Source organism: Takifugu rubripes, chromosome 22 (genome assembly GCF_901000725.2).
Source record: "Takifugu rubripes chromosome 22, fTakRub1.2, whole genome shotgun sequence".
NCBI classification, from domain to species: domain Eukaryota; kingdom Metazoa; phylum Chordata; class Actinopteri; order Tetraodontiformes; family Tetraodontidae; genus Takifugu; species Takifugu rubripes.
Window position 1 is genome coordinate 4,794,589 of NC_042306.1, and position 7,242 is coordinate 4,801,830.

At 40.9% G+C, this 7,242-nt stretch overlaps 1 non-coding gene across 1 annotated transcript; it reads right to left on the reverse strand.

Annotated features, from left to right (window-relative positions):
- Window positions 1–6,641: 6,641 nt before the first annotated feature.
- mir23a-2 (microRNA mir-23a-2) lies at window positions 6,642–6,718 on the reverse strand. The gene has a single exon (NR_105288.1). It is a non-coding gene; the product is annotated as a microRNA mir-23a-2 (primary transcript).
- Between the last annotated feature and the right edge of the window lie 524 nt (window positions 6,719–7,242).

Sequence of the window (7,242 nt, forward strand, 5' to 3'; positions counted from 1 at the left end):
AGGGCTTAGCTTCAATTTTTTTTATCAGCTTCAGTTTTTTTAACCTAACATTTGCAGTTGCAGTAAAGCATCAGAGAAGAGCTCCTCTTTGATGCAGATGCTCAGTTTTCTCTCCGCTGATTGAGGTCTTGTCAAAGGAAGCAGGGTGAGCTGGACGAAGATGGTCTGAGGTTGGACAGACCTTCTTACCAACAGCTTAGAGAAGCCTCAGTATGTCAGTATTTCCTCTGGTAGGTCTGACTAACAGAGTGACTCTGAACCTCCGACCCGTTGGATGGAGAGCTGGATATTTACTCCTGGGACTCTGGAAACTCGGGAGCTAAAACGTGACACACTTTTGCTGAGGGTCCAACTATTTGACAGTTGTAACAGCTTATTGGTACAAAGAGAATTGTACTTAGGAGAAATTCAGCTTCAACATTCTTTCCTCACTCTGCTGGATCGACTGCAGCCTTCTTGCATCTTTAACAACTTTAACTTTAGCGTCTTAACCATCCAGCATAGTGTTTGAGCTGCTTCTCCTTCCAAATCTCTGTCCAATGGTCAAAACATGTTTCCAGTTCATGCTCTTAACAATAAAATAGGCTCTTTCCCCCCCCCTCAAACTAAGAGTGCTGAAAAATTTAGTACAATGGTTTTTATAAATAGACAAGATCCATATGATATGAGATGATAAAACTGCAATCCCAGTTACATTACTGGTAAAACAAAGTTCTCTTGTTACTCCCCCAAAGACCAAGGTTTGGTTCTATTTTTTATCACTAGTATTAAGTGTGTTCATATTTTGTTTACATGTACCAACCAAGTCCATAATAGTTCAGTAAATTATGCAGTCTTTGACGTTGGTGTTGTGAGATGAAGGTTCTTTTTATACCTGGAGGTCAGAACAGAAAACACCTTTGCAGTATTGGAATAATGAGACCACAGGAGAGAAGGCAGAAACAGCTTCTGCATGGGTTTCCCATCAAATTAAACAAACTATGTAATACTACATTTGGAAAATGTGAACGTGTATATGTTTAATTTAGAGCAAAGGTACAATTGTGACACCGACTACTTTATATACAGTATGGATTAAATACAAATGCATCCCTCATATGATTTAAATTGACTGATTCTACAGCTGCTCAACTTCAGCTATTAAGACTACTAGAGAATAATAATGAAATTATAATAAAAAGAAAAAGAAAACATTGATAAACCTCCTAACAGAAAAAAAAGTAAAGGAAGTAAAGAAGTAAGGAAGAATAAAGGAAGTGACAGCAAATATACGACATCTACCATCAACTACAAATTAATAATAATTATAACTTGATTTATGTAGCAACCTTCAGCAAAGCTGATTTGGTTCTGTGGCTGCTGAAAACCAGAGGAAAATAAACCCAATAATGACTTTGGCTTTGAATACTCCAGTATTCAGCTTGAAAAATGATAATATGTGAATGACATAAGATGCCTAAGGGCCTCATAGAATGACAGGGGTAAACTGGACTGTTTAATCTGTTGCATCTGTTGTATCATCCCATTCTTGAAATGGTGAGAAGCTTTGTTTAATCAGGCTGATGCCCCTGGATGAATGATGTATAAAACACAGGGCTAAATCACTAAAATGATTAACACCGTCATTTAGAGCCTGGAGGAAGCCTTTACTGAGCGGAGCAAAGGCTTTTGTGGATTTGGAAGCAAAATATCAGACATGACAATTCTATTATCACAGACAATTTTATCTTTTAACACAGTGGTTGTTTGTATGATGGATGAAACAAATAAAGAAGAGGACAGAAGCAAATATGCTATAGTGACTGGATTTGTTTATTTTTTAATATTATATTTTATATATTTTAATATTTTGTATTTATGTAAAAAAAGATAGACACAAAAATTCAGCATCAAAAGCTTTCAAAGAAATTCAGATTTACTTACATATAGCGCACTCTCTCTCTTAATCCTGTCATCCACTTTGCTTCTTTTGGTTCCCTCAGCTGAGCATCACCAGCGTTGGTGGCAGCCGGACAGATGATTCCTTTCCTGGCAGGTAAATATGTTGAGAAAAACCTGTTCTCGCTTGCTGGTAAGTAATTTTCTGTTGTGTGGAGGCAGGAGCAGTTGAAGGCATGAACCCTGCAACACAAACTCCTCCACTCAACAATGATTCTTTCTACTTAGAATTCAACAATACCGTCTATGTTTGCTTCAAGCAGCTGTTTCTGGTAGATGGCTCATCTAGCACCTGTCTAGGCCTCCGCCATCTCTATGGAGGAAAACTTCAAAAACAGAATTGTGCAGTCATGCCGGCCTCGAGGTCTATTCACTCAAAGCTACCAACACACTTGTGATGCCTCGAAATGCATTTCAGTCTTCAGAAGCATCTTTCCCAGCCAGCGGCTGAACCTCATCCTTCCCCGGACCCTCATTCACAAGTAGCTGTTTCCTAGTTGAGCTGCCATCTGTGCAGGCTGATATGTTTCTGACTTCGTTGATGGTTGCCGTCTGTCATTTTGGATCAAATCATCATCTCTCCTTTCTGTTGCACGGAGGAAGCGATGAGGTCCTGACCCACAACGGTTGCAGTCACCATTACCAGCCCTGTCCATGAGCTCTAATTCTATGACAGCACAAACAGTACAAAATCAAATCAAATCATGAATAAAAATAAAAGTCTATGTATCTTTGAAAAACTAAGAAATAATCGGGAACATACACTGTGAAGGTGTTCAATGTGAAGAGGATGGAGGGCGTCTGGCTAAATGATGGATGACTCCTGGATGACAGAAGGGTAAAATGCTGCCCACTGAGGAACAATGTCGCTCTCCTGTGAAGACCCAAAACATGGTTTGGGTTTTCTTAATCAGTATTTACAGACTTCTTTTGTCATGTGATGAATGTCGCTTTCTTTGTTGAAAAGAGCCGCCTGGCTGAAAGCGTTTTATATGTTCCCACTGAGATCACATTTGGTTTTAGATCATTTTGCTAAGTCTAATCATTTGTGCTTATTTGTGTTTGCTTGAATTTCTTCCATGGAAATATGAGGAGAAAAAGCTGGTTCTGCGCCAATCATTCCAGCTGCTCAGTGGTTGCTGAAGACAAACATGTTTGAATTCCTGGGTCTAAAATTACCAGAATCTTGTATATTGTATATTGCATTGTGGCTAATATACACTAGTAACTGAGTATCACATTAGCTCTCTTCAATTGAATGGGAATAAAAATGTGCACATTCTTTAAACAAAACCACTGTGATGACAATGTGATCATCTGTTGATGTGGCTCTTTCAGAGTTGTGTGAGCACACAAATAATTGTGCTCCTGCTAGAATGGTTCTATACTTGTTTAATACCTCAGGAGAACAGATTTACGCAACTGCTTTTGCAAAACACACCAAAAAAATTTCAGAGCAAGCAGCAAAAATTGCAACGATGGCGGAGACTTGGGATTTTGAGGTTTATATCAACACGACTGAAATCTCTTCCAATGAATCACTTAGTTCATGAACAAACTGTGGATGGGGCCGTTGAGGCAAAGGAACATTTGCAGTTGCATACTATGGCCACTAGACTGCGCTGTCATTGCTGAATCGTTTATTTAATCACGTCTTTGGATTTATAACAAGACCGAGGGGGGACAGAAAACACATTCCATTTTTTAAATTTATTCTCTTTGTTTGTTTATTCATTTCCACATTAAAAAAAAAATCATAACCGATTTTTCAATGAGACTCGGGGCAGAGTCATGAATTTGCTTTGTGTCTTCGGAGTTTGCTGCTGGTGACGCCCGGGTAGCTCCATCTCTCCTCCTTATCTGGTCTTTATAGCTGTAAAATCTCAGTCAGATATGCAAATGGAGTCTTCCCTGATGCACTTGAGCAGGCTGAAACCTCTGAATACAAAGCAAACATCCACTCCAAAGCATCTGTTTTGTTTAATCCTTATATAGTTTGTTTAACAGCTCAAATGATTCTTATGGAAGAGTCATAAGAAGAACAGCTAAGAAATATACCACCAACAACATTGTAAAAACAATAAAAACTTGGCAAATATTGCACATAGATGATTAAAAAGTAATATAACTCTGCATGTATACCGAATATATACATATATATATGTGTGTGCGTGTGTGTGTGTGTATGTGTGTGATGTCATTCAGTGACTTTGCTGGTGTTTTAGCCACTGATTTTCATTTTATATTAATTGCTGTTTTAAACACCCCCCGTGGTCCTCTCTAATGCTTTGTGCAGTAGAACATACAGCTGGAAAAACTCTGCTCCTGTGATCTTTTCATATTACCAAACCTACAGAAGCAGATTTCCTCCATCACAGGATTTTACAGTTCAGAGAGGATGTGCCCCGCATTTAGATGACTTCTGTGCAACCACTGTTCTGATTATAGGACGATTAGCTTCCTTTATTTGGAGAATGGCCTTGATGAGGTTTGGTGGAAAAACAGTGGCAGGCTTTCAGAACAGGAAATCTGATGATGACTGCAGCTGGAAAAACACTGATAAACCCTTGCGCAGATGCAAAAACTAGGATGTTCCAATATTGTGGCAAACACGAATCACTGGCCAGCACGTTAAAGCAATGGACGCTGTTTCTAGAAGGCCTAACTCCGGTTCCTGCTGAACTGAGCCAGTGTCTGACATCCAACTGTTTTCAGCTCAGTAGGCACAGGAGGTTGAGCCCAGACACCTGCACCACCTCACATTTACCACAGGGGGCAGAAAAGAGCGGAGTTACTGCAGCCCAATCAGCGGCACCAGTGACCCGGTTAACCTGGTTGACCCCGGATCACCAACCAAACAGTTTCTACTATCACAAAAGCAACACATAAGAGAGTAACGGCACTGTAACGAGTTTGTTGTAAGAAAACAATGTTGAGTTGAATGTTTCAATTTTAAAGAAATTTTAAAGAACAACTGAACCACAGGCTTATTCTTTTAAACAGTTTGTTGATTTGAAGAGATGTTGACTTCTTGATGCACAGGTTATGGTATTTATTAATAAAACAAGATTAAAATAAAAAAACAACAAAAAATTGAAAATAAATTAGGTTAAGACATAATATGAAAGAGTATAACTCTATCGTTTTAAAGTGCTGCTTGTTCTAAATTAAGGTTGGAGTGTTGAAATACGTTTTTTAAAATAAGAATGAGGGGAGGGGAGGGGAAAGAGGGGAAAAATCACAACTAATAAAATAAAAAAAGTGGCTAAAAGTAATTTGCAATTTTAACTGTGTGGCAATTGAAAACACACCATATCTAGAAACAATGAATATAGTAAAACAACTCTCTCTCTCTCTCTCTTTACACACACACACACACACACACACACACACACACACACACACACACACACACACACACACACACACACACACACACACACGCGGATACAGACAGTCATTACCGTTTCTTTTATGACCACCCAGACAGTAAATGAACTCAGGAATCTATTGCCTCGTGCTTCCTGATAGGACATTTCCTCCACTTCCTTCCTGGATAAGGAAGTCCTCCCTACCCCCCTCCTTCCCCCTCCCTCGTGGTGTCTTCTCTTGTTTCTCTCTCCAGAAAATGCTTTCCTAAATGACTCCTAAATGATTCAACAACAGTACCGTAGTACATTACCAGTACAGTCAAAAATGATCTAATCTAATGCAACAACTTGACTCCCAATCAATTCAAACTTTATTCATATGGCCATTAATACATTGAATTAGCACAAAGGGCCTCACAGTGAATAAAAACACCAAAAAAAGGAAAAGACCCTCCCCTCCCACCCCCACGCAGCGATACATATACAGTCGCACACATTTACAGCCTTACGCATATACATATGCAGAGATACACACAAACACACATACAGACCCACACACACTGTTACTGAAGAGATTACAGATTTGTGCTCCACTATTATCCTGAGTGCTTTGACAGGAAACATATGCTTTGTTGACATGTAGTTATTATAATTGTCATCTGTATCTGTACCAGCTGCTTCCAACCAAGCGCTGCGCATATTGGGAGAAGGTAATGGGAATAATCCGCAGTGTGACGCTCTTTAAATGAAGCTCTGGGGCTCCAAGGGTGTCTTTGGCCTCTCACCCAGTGATTCCAGCCTTTGGAACGTACAGAGGAGGAAACAAAAATGGATTGATGGACCATTCGCACGTGACTGAATAACGAACCCTTGACTCCTTGATGTTGGACGCTGGTAAAGCTTGTGAGGAGCGGAACTTAGCCACTGTGAACACACCGGTTTGACTGAACTGTTCACGGAGCGAGCCAAGTCCTGCCCCTCTATCAAACACAGGACAGACGCTCAGATGACGCACACACCAGCGAGTAAGCTGTCAATAAGAAAAATGAATATTATTTTAAAATACACAATTAAAACGCAACCTTTTCTTTTGAATGGAAGAGCTAACTCTTTCTTGCAAGAGCTGTTTAACTAAACTTGATAAAGAAGAGAAGTCATTTGGATTTTAATGCAGATTCTGTGATGAAATGTCCAAACACCTTGTTGTAACCTGAACTTAATGGCAGAGAAATTAATGAGGGCGTAATCTGTCCAGCAGCAGACGGCGGGCTCTGGCGTGGTGACCTCAGCTAGAGTGGGTCTTCAGGTGTTGGGGCCTGACGGATTCAGCTCCAGCTGGTTGGAAATCCCTGGCAATGTGATTTACATTACATCACAGCCAAATCACTCTGCCAGGAATCCCTCCAGCTAAATCCACCATTCTGCGCCCTGACTGGGCAGGCGGGGACGAGAGGCGGTAGGGGCTGGGGGAGGGAATGGGCGTGGGAGGGAGGCAGAAAAAAAACAGAGTAAATACCTAGAGGGAAAGATGTGATAATGAGGGAAGGTTGAGTTGAGGGAGGGAAAAAAAACGTGTTAGCAGCAGGTGTCTATCTGAGTGCACATCGGAGTAGCCGAGCGTTTACTCCCCTCATCACATTGTAATTATGGGGAATACACACACCGTCTCTGCTAACACGTGAACCCGCATCACGTGTGGAGCCTTTTCTTTTGCTGGCACACCTGTACAAACACAATTGAAGGCACAGACTCGGCACGCATGAGCACACGCAGGTGTGTCGCGCCGCGCCGTTCTGTCAGTGATCGATTGGGCTCACGGTGGCGACAGGCTCACGTCTCACATTTCTTCAGTCCCGCACGGGCAAACCAGGCAATCTGAGGGCAGAGCAGGAGGAGTTTTAGCTAAAAGCATTTCAGGAAGCGCACTTCACAT